Source organism: Zeugodacus cucurbitae, chromosome Y (genome assembly GCF_028554725.1).
Source record: "Zeugodacus cucurbitae isolate PBARC_wt_2022May chromosome Y, idZeuCucr1.2, whole genome shotgun sequence".
Taxonomy (NCBI): Eukaryota; Metazoa; Arthropoda; class Insecta; order Diptera; family Tephritidae; genus Zeugodacus; species Zeugodacus cucurbitae.
In genome coordinates, this window is record NC_071673.1 from 5,824,838 (window position 1) to 5,842,737 (window position 17,900).

General features: G+C 33.8%; 1 protein-coding gene across 8 annotated transcripts in view; it reads left to right on the top strand.

The window, feature by feature from the left end:
• Positions 1 to 17,900, top strand: part of LOC128923552 (protein rtoA-like) — a 2,411,103-nt gene that overhangs the window by 2,041,420 nt on the left and 351,783 nt on the right. The window lies entirely within an intron of this gene.

The window sequence follows — 17,900 nt, forward strand, 5'->3', positions numbered from 1 at the left end:
CTGCTTGATTCTGAAGTAGCGGTTACTCAAGTAAGAGGCAAGTAGATCAATTAGATAATGTGGTAAGAAACGTCTGAATTTATAAAGTAACCATGGTGCCTAACTCTATAGATTGCCAAAGATACGTCTAGAAAGCTGTGCAAATTAGTTTATTTTCCATCGCATCTTCTACTATGTTTGTTATTGATGATTTGGTATGGTACCTTTTCCTTCAATTATGTTCTCAAGTCTTCTGATAATGACAGCTTCGAGTAGCTTAGAAACCCAAGATACGTTGGACTTTCTGAGAAGAGTATTCGTCAATATTGGTTTCCTGTCATTTTTTACAGCTTTCCAAAGGGAATAGGCGGTATTTTTATACTCTCGCAACCTGTTGCACAGAGTATTATAGTTTTGTTCACATAACGGTTGTTTCTGTCACCAAGAAATAAAAGAGTTAGATATGGGGTTATATATATAAATGATCAGGATGACGAGTGGAATTGAAATCGAGATGTCTGTCCGTCCGTCCGTCCGTGCAAGCGATAACTTGAGTAAAAATTGAGATATCTTAATGAAACTTGGAACACATGTTCCTTGGGACCGTGAGAGGGTTGCTTTCGAAAATAGCAAAATCGGTCCACTGCCACGCCCACAAAATGGCGAAAACCAAAAACATATAAAGTGTCATAACTAAGCCATAAATAAATTTATAACAGTAAAGTTTGGAATAAAGGATCGCACTAGGAAGGGGCATATTTGGATGTAATTTTTTTGGGGAAGTGGGCGTGGCCCCGCCCCCAAATCGGTTATTTTTATATATCTCGCAAACCAATGAAGCTATATAAACCAAACTTTCTGCAGTAGATTCTCTTACGCCACCACACACCATGAAAATAATTGAAATCTGATAATAAGCACGCCCACCTCCCATACAAAGGTTAGGTTGAAAATTACTAAAAGTGGGTTAACTCACTAACGAAAAACGACAGAAACACTAAATTTCACATAAGAAATGACAGATGGAAGCTACACTCAGATTTTTTTTACAAAATGGAAAATGGGCGTGGCGTCGCCCACTTATGGGTCAAAAACCATATCTCAGGAACTACTCGACCGATTTCAATGAAAATTGGTTTATAATAGTTTCCTTACCTCCTGAACAGAACTTTGCACAAATACTACGTTTATAGTGTGGCAGCCCCATTCTAAAAATCGCCAAAATCGGACCATATCTTTTCAAGGCCCCATATATCGAACATGAGCACCTCGTTGCTTCTAACCTTATATTAGGGTTTCCAACTTTCAATGGACTTTATATAATATATATGACGAATATGTGGGTCAAATTGTGTATTATATAATATTAATTAAGTTAAATAAATAAATTCCGAGAGTATAAAATGTTCGGTTACACCCGAACTTAGCCCTTCCTTACTTGTTTTTGCTTAGCGTTAATTTCTTAATATGGCTCGAAATGTTTTGATTTTTAATTTGTTTTAGTTTGATACTGAGAAGCTTAGTCAAATTGTTTTATATTGAAGAAATCGCGTGTTTTGCCATTTTACACGCTTTTTTCTTTTTTTAATTATGAGATTCAAAATGTCTTGATGGTATCTATGGGGGTAGCTCGATTTCTTTTAGATGGTCATTTAGAATGAAATATACTGGTGAGTGGTCCGAATTTGACGAATGATAAAAAAGTCGATCAAGTCATGTATTTTTCTTGCATCGGGTGCTTTGCGTTAAAGTCACAGCCCATAATGAATTTTCTATGATGCTTTAAAATAATTTTATCCATTTCTTCGAAGTGGTGAATTTTATGTCGAACAATTAGTGCACTCTAGCAATATTATTTGCGTGATTAGAGCAATTCGTCTTGTATTTCTTAAACTTAACAAACGTCTGATTTGTGAAATGAGTATAAGATATAAGACATATATTATTCTTCTCAAGATAAAGTAATGTCCCTAATTCGTCCCTATGTTTGAGTAAGCCATTAGCATTCCAGGTCATAATTTTTACAGGCTTTTTAAAAACGTTCGTGAATAAGTTTGTTTTGCTCTTCTAGCTTATTAAGCTTGTTGAGAATCAACGAAAGTCAACGGATTTATTTGATTTTTAAAAACGTTTGTGAATAAGTTTGTTTTGCTCTTCTAGCTTATTAAGCTTGTTGAGAATCAACGAAAGTCAACGGATTTATTTGATTTTCAGACATTTGTTGTTGCAATTTGTTCCTATCTTTTACTATGCTGGCAAATGATGGTTTACCATATTCCTGGCTTGTATTCGTAACTTCATTTTGTGGAGTAGATACTCTTGTGCTTATTTGTTTTGATTGCTGAGGCTCTTTATGTTTCACACCCGCGTTTTTAATTTTTATACTCTCGCAACAAAGTTGCTACACTGAAACAATTGTGTCATAAAACTATGGAAAATTTACTTGTTTTAAGGAAAAGATGGGAATGAAATAGCACTAGAGCATGTCTTCCTTAAGTTAAGGAAACACGATTCTACTTTTAAGTACATATGATTTCCTTAATAAGAGGAAATATTGCCTTAAATTAAAGGAAATTTTTTTAAACGAAGAACATTGTTGTCTTTAATTTAAAGTAAAGGCGTTCTTAATATAAGGCCATCAAACAAAAACCACTTCCTTAGATTAAAAGTTCTTTGACTCTAGAATTAAGTCTCCATGTATTTACATTTAATACTAATGGAATTATATATATATATATGTTTGGCGTAGGGACCGCTTTAAGCGATTATAGCCGAATCCACCAGAGCGCGCCACTCATTCCTCCTTTTTGCTTTTTGGCGCCAACTGGAAACACCAAGTGAAGCCAGGTCACTTTGCACTTGGTCTTTCCACCGGAGTGGAGGTCGTCCTCTTCCGCGGATTCCTCCAGCGGGTACTGCATCGAATACTTTCAGAGCTGGAGTGTTTTCTTCCATCCGTACAAAATGACCAAGCCAGCGTAGCCGCTGTTTTTTTATTCGCTGAACTATGTCAATGTCGTCGTATAAATCGTACAGCTAATCGTTCCATCGTCTGCGGTATTCGCCGTTGCCAATGTTTAGAGGACCATAAATACTAATGGAATTGCCTTATATAAAAATGCAAAAACTCTTTTTTTTTTCATTTATTTCATTTCATTTTTCTTAAAATTAAACTTATGTTTTTAAAACTTATTTTTTTCATTGATTTCATTTCATTGTTCTTAAAAATTAAACTTAGGTTTTAAATACTTATTATTATTTACATTATAATACTTAATAATAGGGAAAATAATATCTTTTAAATTAAATATATAAAAGTTTTGCAATTCTTCTCCTGTTAAATAGGACTGAAAATGGCTCTCAAATTTATTAATTTTGATTTCATTGCACAGCAAATTTATATGTATTATTTTATAATTTAAAGACTTCACAAATTTTGTACGCTGTAAATTGGGGTTTATAAAAAAATATTATAAAATCTTTTTTAAATATTGTGCCATATCGCTTTACAAATGAATAACAAATTATTTCATCTGTATTATCAGTTGTGTAAATTCATTGTAATATGTTGAAGTTTTCGAAGAGTATTGTCGGTTGCTGCAGTTATATTCTAAAATTTCAAAATTTTGAATAAATTCAGAGAAACAAAATGTAAGTTTCCTTGCTAAAGATAAAAATATGTTTTTTCTCGATCTTGTATTTTTTGCGTACGTTTTTAATTGTCTATGTTTGCCCTCAAATTAGAAAGCAAACCTAAAATCAAATCCATTTTTTTTAATCTAATGCATTACCATAGATTCCTTTGGGAAATTTTGTCCGCTAAATTAGAAAAATAAAATCTAGTTGGTTTAATTTTGTTATAAATGATCGAGGAACATAAAAGTTTCCGAGTCTTGGTTGATAAACTTTGATTATTTTCAAAGTAATTTAAAACAGCATTTCCATTCACGTTAGATTTTAAAATTCCTAATAACGAAATCTACTAAATGTTTTTGTAAGTTACTCAGAAACGCAAAATAATACTTACTTCATTTAAATCATTAACCGCACCAAGAAAACTAGAAGAAATGGATTCTGTTGATCCTGATCGGGCGTTGTGGTTTCTGATGAAAAAGATAAAATTTCAACGCGCTGCAATTTGTTTTGATTAGTTATTTCATTATTTAGATTTTCATTTCATAATTACCACTCCTTGTTCTATTTGCCACTCCTTCAATCTCTGTTCAAAAATAATATTGCGTCCCAAAAGTTCTTTGGGGAATAATTCATTAATGTGGCTGCTGTGCATAAACTTTAAACTTTCCTCCGTAATGTTGTGTTCTTAAAAAAAAAACAACAAAAATTAATACAAATCTGAATGTCTGTCTGTCCGTCCGTCCGTCCGTCTGTGCAAGCTGTAACTTGAGTAAAAATTAAGATATCTTGATTAAACTTGGCACACTTATTTCTTGGCACCATAGGAAGGTTGCTTTCGAAAATGCTATGGAAATAAAATTTTGTATGAAGGATCGCACTATGAAGGGGCATATTTTGATGTATTTTTGAGGAAGTGGGCGTGGCCAAACCCAACTTTCTGCAGTCGTTTTTTTAGCCATTTCTTAATACAGTGCAAAAATGAAAGAAATCGGATGATAACCACGCCCACCTCCCATACAAAAGTTAGGTTAAAAACCTAAACCAAACCTAAACCTTGGCCAAACCCAACTTTCTGCAGTCGTTTTTTAGCCATTTCTTAATACAGTGCAAAAATGAAAGAAATCGGATGATAACCACGCCCACCTCCCATACAAAGGTTAGGTTAGATATTACTAAAAGTGGGTTAACTCACTAACGAAAAACGTCAGAAACAAAATCCACATAAGAAATGGCAGTGGAAGCTGCACTCAGATTTTTTTACAAACTGGAAAATGGGCGTGGCGTCGCCCACTTATGGATCAAAAACCACATCTCAGGAACTACTCGACCGATTTCAATGAAACTTGGTTTATATTAGTTTCCTTGCATCCCAATGATATGTTGTGAAAATAGGCCAAATCGCTTTACAACCACGCTTACTTCCTATATACCAGAAGTTTGAAGACGAACTGAATCGTTTACTTTACAATATACATATAAAGTAAACACTAGTGAGGATATCGGAATGCAGAACTTTGCGCAAATACTATGTTTATAGTGTGGCAGCCCATTCTAAAAATCGCCAAAATCGGACCATATATCGAACACGAGGACCTCGGAGCTTCTAACTTAATATTATGGTTTCCAACTTTCAATGGACTTTATACAATACTAGCTGACCCGGCGAACTTTGTACCGCCTAACAGTCAATGAATGTGGTGTTACAGATAAGCATAACTTTATGATTTTTTGAAAGCAATACAATGAATACATATAATATTTATACCAGCCGGTACGTGCTTCGCTATGTATAAAGTGAAATATTAAATCAAACTCATTTATAAAAAAATATATATATTTAATTATTTGCTAGCTATCCAAAACATTTGGATAAACAATATTTTTTGTTTTTCCATTTTGACCATGAATAAACAAACGGCTGGGGGTACCGACTCTGGAACAGGCAACATAAAGTTGGACATGTGAAAAACATGATTCCTCCAAATTCACACCACAAACGTTAAGTGTTTGCCCTTGAGCTTTGTTGATGGACATCGCAAATGATAAACGCACAGGATATTGTAATCGTTTGAATTCAAATGGCATATCAGTTGGAATCATAGGGATACACGGTATTAAACAAACTTCTCCTTTTGATTTACCAGTTAAGATCGTAGCTTCAATCAAATTTGGCAATACATTTTTCACTGCCAATCTGGTGCCATTACACAGTTTTGGTGGATTAATATTTCGCAATGATATAATCAAAGAACCCACTTTCAGATTCAAGCAATGCGGTGGCATACCAGCCGGTTCTAATGAATTTAAAAATTCAGTTGGATAATTCATTGCCTCATCTTGATTCATAACACTGTCAATTGATTTATATGTCGTGACTAGGCCTGGGAGTTTTGCTTGAATTTGAAAATTTATGGCATTGATATGAATGTGCTTCGGTGCTAAAATGGCGCGCTCTCTCAACCAATCATGCTTCTGTAATTCTGAAGAATATTTGGAAAAACATATTCAATCAATTCATCTATCGATTTCGTAATTGTACAAAAATTGTTCGGTACAGTGATCAATCCGTTGGTTCTGTCGATTTGTATTTTGCCGTCACCAATTTGTAACAATTGTTTTGAAAACTCATGGGCAGCTGGATCATTTTGTATGTGAATACGCATATTAATGGTCAGTGTCAATTTTTGTACATATCTTCAAAGAACTGATGACTTCAAACAGGCATTTATTTCATCAGCAGGAGTTGACCGAGGAATGACAGGCAATTTTTGTCGAAAATCCCCTGACAGTAACATCAAAGCACCACCAAAGAGCTGTTGGTTACCACGTAAATCTTGCATTGTTCGATTAAATGCTTCTAGTAATTTTTTATTCGTCATTGTACACTCATCCCATAAAATAATTGACGTTAACCGCAGAACTTTTGCCATAGCAGAATTTCTTGAAATATTGCAAGTTGGAGTTTCAATTACCTGTACATTCAATGGCAATTTTAATGCAGAGTGTGCTGTCCAACCACCTTCTAATAATGTAGCAGCAATTCCCGAAGGTGCAAATGCCAATGCAATTTTCTGTTCCGATCGAATAGTGGCTAAAGTCAGTGATATAACGAACGTTTACCTGTACCATCAGGTGCATCCAAGAAATATAACCCACCTGCATTATTGGAAATGGCTTGCATGATTGTGTCATAGACATGTTTTTGCTGAATATTCATTTTGGTTATATTCGATTGTACAAATAAACGCAAACCTGCTCACGTTGCAATTCACGATCAAACAGATCATGCATGTCACGATTTGGTGCGGTCATACCCAATTGTACTAATGTTTTATTTGAAATCCGTAGACACATATGTTCAATTATTATCAAAGCTTCGTTGTACATTTTCTTAAAATAAGTGGAAAATGTGACTTAAGAAATTTCTACAAATGATGAAATGTCAACACACTGAAAAGATTATTTACCTGTTCGTGGATCAATCATTGGTATATTTATATTATAGCCATCGTCACCTTTCCAATGCAATATTGGGTATTGTAATGCGTAGTAACTACGATGACGTTCCGAAACACGTTGCAATTGGTAATTTCTACGATGAAGTATAATATCACGCGATTGAAACTGATCACCACGAATTACAATTGAAACCTCATCAATTGTCGGTGCATTGAATCGCCTTTCATGCTCTCCAAAAGGTGTTCTATCAGCCCTTATTACGATTTTGTGATGATCAGAGGGCATACGATCGAGAGCAATTTTGAACAATTGAACTAATGCATTATGCTGATGGAAAAACTTTTGTAGCTTATAAATAATTTCTCGTCTTGTATTCAAAGCAATTGCACAACGTTGATCCAATTCACGATTTTCATCACCAATAAAATAAATTTGCAAAAATTGATAATCAGCGTCGGGGTATGGCAATAACGAACAAGCTTGGTGATAAATTTGGCCCTGAATCTGCAACATGAATGCAATTTTAGGTATATGTTGCATAATAATTTTTAAATTTTTAAAACTATAGTGTGATTGGGACAATCCTGTTTAAGTATTTACCTTAAACGTCGGCATAAAATTTTCTCTAATAATGTTAGTAGCACCAAAAGAAGTCATTTGAAATGACGAATTGTATTGTTGAATATGACTTAAAAAGTGCTTCGAATTTTCAGAAGTCCCAAAAATTAATGAAGACAATGGTTCGGGTGGAGTTTCTAATGGTGGGAACCTCACTTTGCCATAAGCACAACACATGACGGGCGTTTCACCTGGAAATTTAGCCGCATCACAATGTGGACATATTGCGTCCATTATTCCAATATATCCGTACATACTGTAATTAACCTGACTGTTGTAATTAAAAGCAGCACGCATAATTTCAGGTACAACAGATCTATTTCGTGCATTACGTTCACGCTGCGTTGCATTAGCTTGTGCTCGTTCATCTGGAATATGTGATCGCCTTTGTAATGCCGTAGCATTTGCATGACACGTTCGCCGACCTATATTTCCTCGTGTGGGTCGTGGCATTTTTCTTTCAATTAAAAAAGAATAAATTAAATTAAAAAAATGCCTACATTAATAGTGGTACACCATATGTTTTTTCAAATAAGGAAACACATACATTCGTGTAATTCACTTCAACAGTTCAAAACTTACCGTTTTTTGCTCGGAAATTCGCTTTGCGTTATATTTATTTTTTTCACAAATTCACACGAACTTCAATAATTATTAAAAAAAAAATATAATAACTAATAATTTTGCACCGGTAATTCCGGACACTACTGAACGTATGAGGACAAAGAAAACGCTCCAGCAATGTTTACACTCCAATGTCATATATTCTCCTAATTTGAATTTTCTTAATGCTAAGAGTCAAAGATCTATATATCTACAAAAAAAAAAAAATATTCATGTATTTCTCTCTGCAAAATAAATGCACCTAATATAGTTCGATGTCTTTTTAAAGACTACTTTGTTTGTCGATCTGCCTGCCACATACATACCTACATGTTGATATAAATATAATGCAAGTAAGTTTGTAGGTGGGAATAATAAGTATGCTAGTTAAGATGGAAGTTCATAAATTTTGAAAGCGAAAGAGCGTAGCTAAGTAGGTAACAAATCGTTTAGTAAATGATTAAACTATTATTGATGTATGTATGTTAATATGAAAACGTTTAATCCGCTGGCTAAGTGGGATGAATCTGACCAAATAAATGGGTTTTTGGTGTGTTTTTTAAAATAATTCCACCATACATTGAGCACTTTTCACTTTCCAAGTAGGTACGAGTTAAATACAAAAAAAAATGTAACATATGTGTGGTAAAATTTTTGAAACATTTTGGCCGATATTTCGAAACCCTAGTCACGAAGCGGCATCAAAAATACTCTATACTATAGAAATCAGCTTCCATTTGCTACACATATTGTACAAACACATCCTAGGGTTACCCGGGTCCACGTTTTGGCCTATTTCTGGAAGACCCTGGTATCCGATTCTTAAAATTTCAAAACACAAACCATCTACTGAATGGTCCAAACAAAGCCTAAAAATTTGGTTTGGATAGGTGAGCCCGTTCTTCAGTTATAAAGTCACAACGAAAAATGGCCTTCATTTTTATATATATAGATATATGACGAATATGTGGGTCAAATTGTGTATTATATAACATTAATTAAGTTAAATAAATAAATTGCGAGAGTATAAAATGTTCGGTTACACCCGAACTTAGACCTCGCTTACTTGTGTGTTGTTGTTTTGTCATTTCACAACCCCTATAGTTCCCAGGGTGATTTTTATTGCAGTTAAGTATTTCGGCGGTAGATCGGCAGGTTTTGTACAACTTATAGCATTTTCTTTTCTCGATTAGAAAGTCTGCCTCATTATGTGACAACATTATTCAAATGCTCAATTACACCCTGTGAAATTGTTCCACTTTTCTCATCACAAAAGAACCAAAAAAGTAGCACCCTGTCATGCATCAGCTGTTTGACTATTTGCGTCTATTTGGAAAGAATAGAAAATTCGAGTTAATATTAATAACTAAAACATTAACATGCAAAAACGGACTGAGTTTTAATAAGGGTGGTACCTTTATGCAATTTTTGAATAACATCCGAAAATTCTGAATGTTGGACCACCTGTGCAATTTTGTAAAAACTCAAGTTTAACTCTTCTGAATTCAGATCCTGGCCCATGGAGGATTTTGATGGTCGTCTGATCCATGGTAATATATATGCGACCACACGAAGCAATTTTTTGTGAGAAAGGTCCAATATTGAATTTTTCTCTGTGGTCGATAGTAGGTGAATGCATTTTTCTTCTTCAAACTACATATATTGAATTATTCAATTCGTCCACGTTACAACTCCGAGACACTTGATCCGCAGGATTTTGTTTTCCTGGCACATCGAATACTTTCAGAGCTGGAGTGTTTTCTTCCATCCGTACAAAATGACCAAGCCAGCGTAGCCGCTGTCTTTTTATTCGCTGAACTATGTCAATGTCGTCGTATAAATCGTACAGCTCATCGTTCCATCGTCTGCGGTATTCGCCGTTGCCAATGTTTAGAGGACCATAAATACTAATGGAATTGCCTTATATAAAAATGCAAAAAATCTTTTTTTCATTTATTTCATTTCATTTTTCTTAAAATTAAACTTAGGTTTTAAATACTTATTATTATTTACATTATAATACTTAATAATAGGGAAAATAATATCTTTTAAATTAAATATATAAAAGTTTTGCAATTCTTATCCTGTTAAATAGGACTGAAAATGGCTCTCAAATTTATTAATTTTGATTTCATTGCACAGCAAATTTAAATGTATTATTTTATAATTTAAAGACTTCACAAATTTTGTACGCTGTAAATTGGGGTTTATAAAAAAATATTATAAAATCTTTTTTAAATATTGTGCCATATCGCTTTACAAATGAATAACAAATTATTTCATCTGTATTATCAGTTGTGTAAATTCATTGTAATATGTTGAAGTTTTCGAAGAGTATTGTCGGTTGCTGCAGTTATATTCTAAAATTTAAAAATTTTGAATAAATTCAGAAAAACAAAAAGTAAGTTTCCTTGCTAAAGATAATAATATGTTTTTTCTTGATCTTGTATTTTTTGCGTACGTTTTTAATTGTCTATGTTTGCCCTCAAATTAGAAAACAAACCTAAAATCAAATCCATTTTTTTTTTAATCTAATGCATTACCCTAGATTCCTTTGAAAATTTTGTCCGCTAAATTAGAAAAATAAAATCTTGTTGGTTTAATTTTGTTATAAATGATCGAGGAACATAAAAGTTTCCGAGTCTTGGTTGATAAACTTTGATTATTTTCAAAGTAATTTAAAACAGCATTTCCATTCACGTTAGATTTTAAAATTCCTAATAACGAAATCTACTAAATGTTTTTGTAGGTTACTCAGAAACGCAAAATAATACTTACTTCATTTAAATCATTAACCGCACCAAGAAAACTAGAAGAAATGGATTCTGTTGATCCTGATCGGGCGTTGTGGTTTCTGATGAACAAGATAAAATTTCAACGCGCTGCAATTTGTTTTGATTAGTTATTTCATTATTTAGATTTTCATTTCATAATTACCACTCCTTGTTCTATTTGCCACTCCTTCAATCTCTGTTCAAAAATAATATTGCGTCCCAAAAGTTCTTTGGGGAATAATTCATTAATGTGGCTGCTGTGCATAAACTTTAAACTTTCCTCCGTAATGTTGTGTTCTTAAAAAAAAAAACAACAAAAATTAATACAAATCTGAATGTCTGTCTGTCCGTCCGTCCGTCCGTCTGTGCAAGCTGTAACTTGAGTAAAAATTAAGATATCTTGATTTAACTTGGCACACTTATTTCTTGGCACCATAGGAAGGTTGCTTTCGAAAATGCTATGGAAATAAAATTTTGTATGAAGGATCGCACTATGAAGGGGCATATTTTGATGTATTTTTGAGGAAGTGGGCGTGGCCAAACCCAACTTTCTGCAGTCGTTTTTTTAGCCATTTCTTAATACAGTGCAAAAATGAAAGAAATCGGATGATAACCACGCCCACCTCCCATACAAAGGTTAGGTTAAAAACCTAAACCAAACCTAAACCTTGGCCAAACCCAACTTTCTGCAGTCGTTTTTTAGCCATTTCTTAATACAGTGCAAAAATGAAAGAAATCGGATGATAACCACGCCCACCTCCCATACAAAGGTTAGGTTAGATATTACTAAAAGTGGGTTAACTCACTAACGAAAAACGTCAGAAACAAAATCCACATAAGAAATGGCAGTGGAAGCTGCACTCAGATTTTTTTACAAACTGGAAAATGGGCGTGGCGTCGCCCACTTATGGGTCAAAAACCATATCTCAGGAACTACTCGACCGATTTCAATGAAACTTGGTTTATATTAGTTTCCTTACATCCCAATGATATGTTGTGAAAATAGGCCAAATCGCTTTACAACCACGCTTACTTCCTATATACCAGAAGTTTGAAGACGAACTGAATCGTTTACTTTACAATATACCTATAAAGTAAACACTAGTGAGGATATCGGAATGCAGAACTTTGCGCAAATACTATGTTTATAGTGTGGCAGCCCATTCTAAAAATCGCCAAAATCGGACCATATATCGAACACGAGGACCTCGGAGCTTCTAACTTAATATTATGGTTTCCAACTTTCAATGGACTTTATACAATACTAGCTGACCCGGCGAACTTTGTACCGCCTAACAGTCAATGAATGTGGTGTTACAGATAAGCATAACTTTATGATTTTTTGAAAGCAATACAATGAATACATATAATATTTATACCAGCCGGTACGTGCTTCGCTATGTATAAAGTGAAATATTAAATCAAACTCATTTATAAAAAAATATATATATTTAATTATTTGCTAGCTATCCAAAACATTTGGATAAACAATATTTTTTGTTTTTCCATTTTGACCATGAATAAACAAACGGCTCGGGGTACCGACTCTGGAACAGGCAACATAAAGTTGGACATGTGAAAAACATGATTCCTCCAAATTCACACCACAAACGTTAAGTGTTTGCCCTTGAGCTTTGTTGATGGACATCGCAAATGATAAACGCACAGGATATTGTAATCGTTTGAATTCAAATGGCATATCAGTTGGAATCATAGGGATACGCGGTATTAAACAAAGTTCTCCTTTTGATTTACCAGTTAAGATCGTAGCTCAATCAAATTTGGCAATACATTTTTCACTGCCAATCTGGTGCCATTACACAGTTTTGGTGGATTAATATTTCGCAATGATATAATCAAAGAACCCACTTTCAGATTCAAGCAATGCGGTGGCATACCAGCCGGTTCTAATGAATTTAAAAATTCAGTTGGATAATTCATTGCCTCATCTTGATTCAATACACTGTCAATTGATTTATATGTCGTGACTACGCCTGGGAGTTTTGCTTGATTTTGAAAATTTATGGCATTGATATGAATGTTCTTCGGTGCTAAAATGGCGCGCTCTCTCAACCAATCATGCTTCTGTAATTCTGAAGAATATTTGGAAAAACATATTCAATCAATTCATCTATCGATTTCGTAATTGTACAAAAATTATTCGGTACAGTGATCAATCCGTTGGTTCTGTCGATTTGTATTTTGCCGTCACCAATTTGTAACAATTGTTTTGAAAACTCATGGGCAGCTGGATCATTTTGTATGTGAATACGCATATTAATGGTCAGTGTCAATTTTTGTACATATCTTCAAAGAACTGATGACTTCAAACAGGCATTTATTTTATCAGCAGGAGTTGACCGAGGAATGACAGGCAATTTTTGTCGAAAATCCCCTGACAGTAACATCAAAGCACCACCAAAAAGCTGTTGGTTACCACGTAAATCTTGCATTGTTCGATTAAATGCTTCTAGTAATTTTTTATTCGCCATTGTACACTCATCCCATAAAATAATTGACGTTAACCGCAGAACTTTTGCCATAGCAGAATTTCTTGAAATATTGCAAGTTGGAGTTTCAATTACCTGTACATCCAATGGCAATTTTAATGCAGAGTGTGCTGTCCAACCACCTTCTAATAATGTAGCAGCAATTCCCGAAGATGCAAATGCCAATGCAATTTTCTGTTCCGATCGAATAGTGGCTAAAGTCAGTGATATAACGAACGTTTACCTGTACCACCAGGTGCATCCAAGAAATATAACCCACCTGCATTATTGGAAATGGCTTGCATGATTGTGTCATAGACATGTTTTTGCTGAATATTCATTTTGGTTATATTCGATTGTACAAATAAACGCAAACCTGCTCACGTTGCAATTCACGATCAAACAGATCATGCATGTCACGATTTGGTGCGGTCATACCCAATTGTACTAATGTTTTATTTGAAATCCGTAGACACATATGTTCAATTATTATCAAAGCTTCGTTGTACATTTTCTTAAAATAAGTGGAAAATGTGACTTAAGAAATTTCTACAAATGATGAAATGTCAACACACTGAAAATATTATTTACCTGTTCGTGGATCAATCATTGGTATATTTATATTATAGCCATCGTCACCTTTCCAATGCAATATTGGGTATTGTAATGCGTAGTAACTACGATGACGTTCCGAAACACGTTGCAATTGGTAATTTCTACGATGAAGTATAATATCACGCGATTGAAACTGATCACCACGAATTACAATTGAAACCTCATCAATTGTCGGTGCATTGAATCGCCTTTCATGCTCTCCAAAAGGTGTTCTATCAGCCCTTATTACGATTTTGTGATGATCAGAGGGCATACGATCGAGAGCAATTTTGAACAATTGAACTAATGCATTATGCTGATGGAAAAACTTTTGTAGCTTATAAATAATTTCTCGTCTTGTATTCAAAGCAATTGCACAACGTTGATCCAATTCACGATTTTCATCACCAATAAAATAAATTTGCAAAAATTGATAATCAGCGTCGGGGTATGGCAATAACGAACAAGCTTGATGATAAATTTGGCCCTGAATCTGCAACATGAATGCAATTTTAGGTATATGTTGCATAATAATTTTTAAATTTTTAAAACTATAGTGTGATTGGGACAATCCTGTTTAAGTATTTACCTTAAACGTCGGCATAAAATTTTCTCTAATAATGTTAGTAGCACCAAAAGAAGTCATTTGAAATGACGAATTGTATTGTTGAATATGACTTAAAAAGTGCTTCGAATTTTCAGAAGTCCCAAAAATTAATGAAGACAATGGTTCGGGTGGAGTTTCTAATGGTGGGAACCTCACTTTGCCATAAGCACAACACATGACGGGCGTTTCACCTGGAAATTTAGCCGCATCACAATGTGGACATATTGCGTCCATTATTCCAATATATCCGTACATACTGTAATTAACCTGACTGTTGTAATTAAAAGCAGCACGCATAATTTCAGGTACAACAGATCTATTTCGTGCATTACGTTCACGCTGCGTTGCATTAGCTTGTGCTCGTTCATCTGGAATATGTGATCGCCTTTGTAATGCCGTAGCATTTGCATGACACGTTCGCCGACCTATATTTCCTCGTGTGGGTCGTGGCATTTTTCTTTCAATTAAAAAAGAATAAATTAAATTAAAAAAATGCCTACATTAATAGTGGTACACCATATGTTTTTTCAAATAAGGAAACACATACATTCGTGTAATTCACTTCAACAGTTCAAAACTTACCGTTTTTTGCTCGGAAATTCGCTTTGCGTTATATTTATTTTTTTCACAAATTCACACGAACTTCAATAATTATTAAAAAAAAAATATAATAACTAATAATTTTGCACCGGTAATTCCGGACACTACTGAACGTATGAGGACAAAGAAAACGCTCCAGCAATGTTTACACTCCAATGTCATATATTCTCCTAATTTGAATTTTCTTAATGCTAAGAGTCAAAGATCTATATATCTACAAAAAAAAATATTCATGTATTTCTCTCTGCAAAATAAATGCACCTAATATAGTTCGATGTCTGCCTGCTTGTCGATCTGCCTGCTACATACATACCTACATGTTGATATAAATATAATGCAAGTAAGTTTGTAGGTGGGAATAATAAGTATGCTAGTTAAGATGGAAGTTCATAAATTTTGAAAGCGAAAGAGCGTAGCTAAGTAGGTAACAAATCGTTTAGTAAATGATTAAACTATTATTGATGTATGTATGTTAATATGAAAACGTTTAATCCGCTGGCTAAGTGGGATGAATCTGACCAAATAAATGGGTTTTTGGTGTGTTTTTTAAAATAATTCCACCATACATTGAGCACTTTTCACTTTCCAAGTAGGTACGAGTTAAATAAAAAAAAAATGTAACATATGTGTGGTAAAATTTTTGAAACATTTTGGCCGATATTTCGAAACCCTAGTCACGAAGCGGCATCAAAAATACTCTATACTATAGAAATCAGCTTCCATTTGCTACACATATTGTACAAACACATCCTAGGGTTACCCGGGTCCACGTTTTGGCCTATTTCTGGAAGACCCTGGTATCCGATTCTTAAAATTTCAAAACACAAACCATCTACTGAATAGTCCAAACAAAGCCTAAAAATTTGGTTTGGATAGGTGAGCCCGTTCTTCAGTTATAAAGTCACAACGAAAAATGGCCTTCATTTTTATATATATAGATATATGACGAATATGTGGGTCAAATTGTGTATTATATAACATTAATTAAGTTAAATAAATAAATTGCGAGAGTATAAAATGTTCGGTTACACCCGAACTTAGACCTCGCTTACTTGTGTGTTGTTGTTTTGTCATTTCACAACCCCTATAGTTCCCAGGGTGATTTTTATTGCAGTTAAGTATTTCGGCGGTAGATCGGCAGGTTTTGTACAACTTATAGCATTTTCTTTTCTCGATTAGAAAGTCTGCCTCATTATGTGACAACATTATTCAAATGCTCAATTACACCCTGTGAAATTGTTCCACTTTTCTCATCACAAAAGAACCAAAAAAGTAGCACCCTGTCATGCATCAGCTGTTTGACTATTTGCGTCTATTTGGAAAGAATAGAAAATTCGAGTTAATATTAATAACTAAAACATTAACATGCAAAAACGGACTGAGTTTTAATAAGGGTGGTACCTTTATGCAATTTTTGAATAACATCCGAAAATTCTGAATGTTGGACCACCTGTGCAATTTTGTAAAAACTCAAGTTTAACTCTTCTGAATTCAGATCCTGGCCCATGGAGGATTTTGATGGTCGTCTGATCCATGGTAATATATATGCGACCACACGAAGCAATTTTTTGTGAGAAAGGTCCAATATTGAATTTTTCTCTGTGGTCGATAGTAGGTGAATGCATTTTTCTTCTTCAAACTACATATATTGAATTATTCAATTCGTCCACGTTACAACTCCGAGACACTTGATCCGCAGGATTTTGTTTTCCTGGCACATCGAATACTTTCAGAGCTGGAGTGTTTTCTTCCATCCGTACAAAATGACCAAGCCAGCGGAGCCGCTGTCTTTTTATTCGCTGAACTATGTCAATGTCGTCGTATAAATCGTACAGCTCATCGTTCCATCGTCTGCGGTATTCGCCGTTGCCAATGTTTAGAGGACCATAAATACTAATGGAATTGCCTTATATAAAAATGCAAAAACTCTTTTTTTCATTTATTTCATTTCATTTTTCTTAAAATTAAACTTAGGTTTTAAATACTTATTATTATTTACATTATAATACTTAATAATAGGGAAAATAATATCTTTTAAATTAAATATATAAAAGTTTTGCAATTCTTATCCTGTTAAATAGGTCTGAAAATGGCTCTCAAATTGATTTCATTGCACAGCAAATTTATATGTATTATTTTATAATTTAAAGACTTCACAAATTTTGTACGCTGTAAATTGGGGTTTATAAAAAAATATTATAAAATCTTTTTTAAATATTGTGCCATATCGCTTTACAAATGAATAATAAATTATTTCATCTGTATTATCAGTTGTGTAAATTCATTGTAATATGTTGAAGTTTTCGAAGAGTATTGTCGGTTGCTGCAGTTATATTCTAAAATTTAAAAATTTTGAATAAATTCAGAAAAACAAAATGTAAGTTTCCTTGCTAAAGATAATAATATGTTTTTTCTTGATCTTGTATTTTTTGCGTACGTTTTTAATTGTCTATGTTTGCCCTCAAATTAGAAAGCAAACCTAAAATCAAATCCATTTTTTTTTTAATCTAATGCATTACCTTAGATTCCTTTGAAAATTTT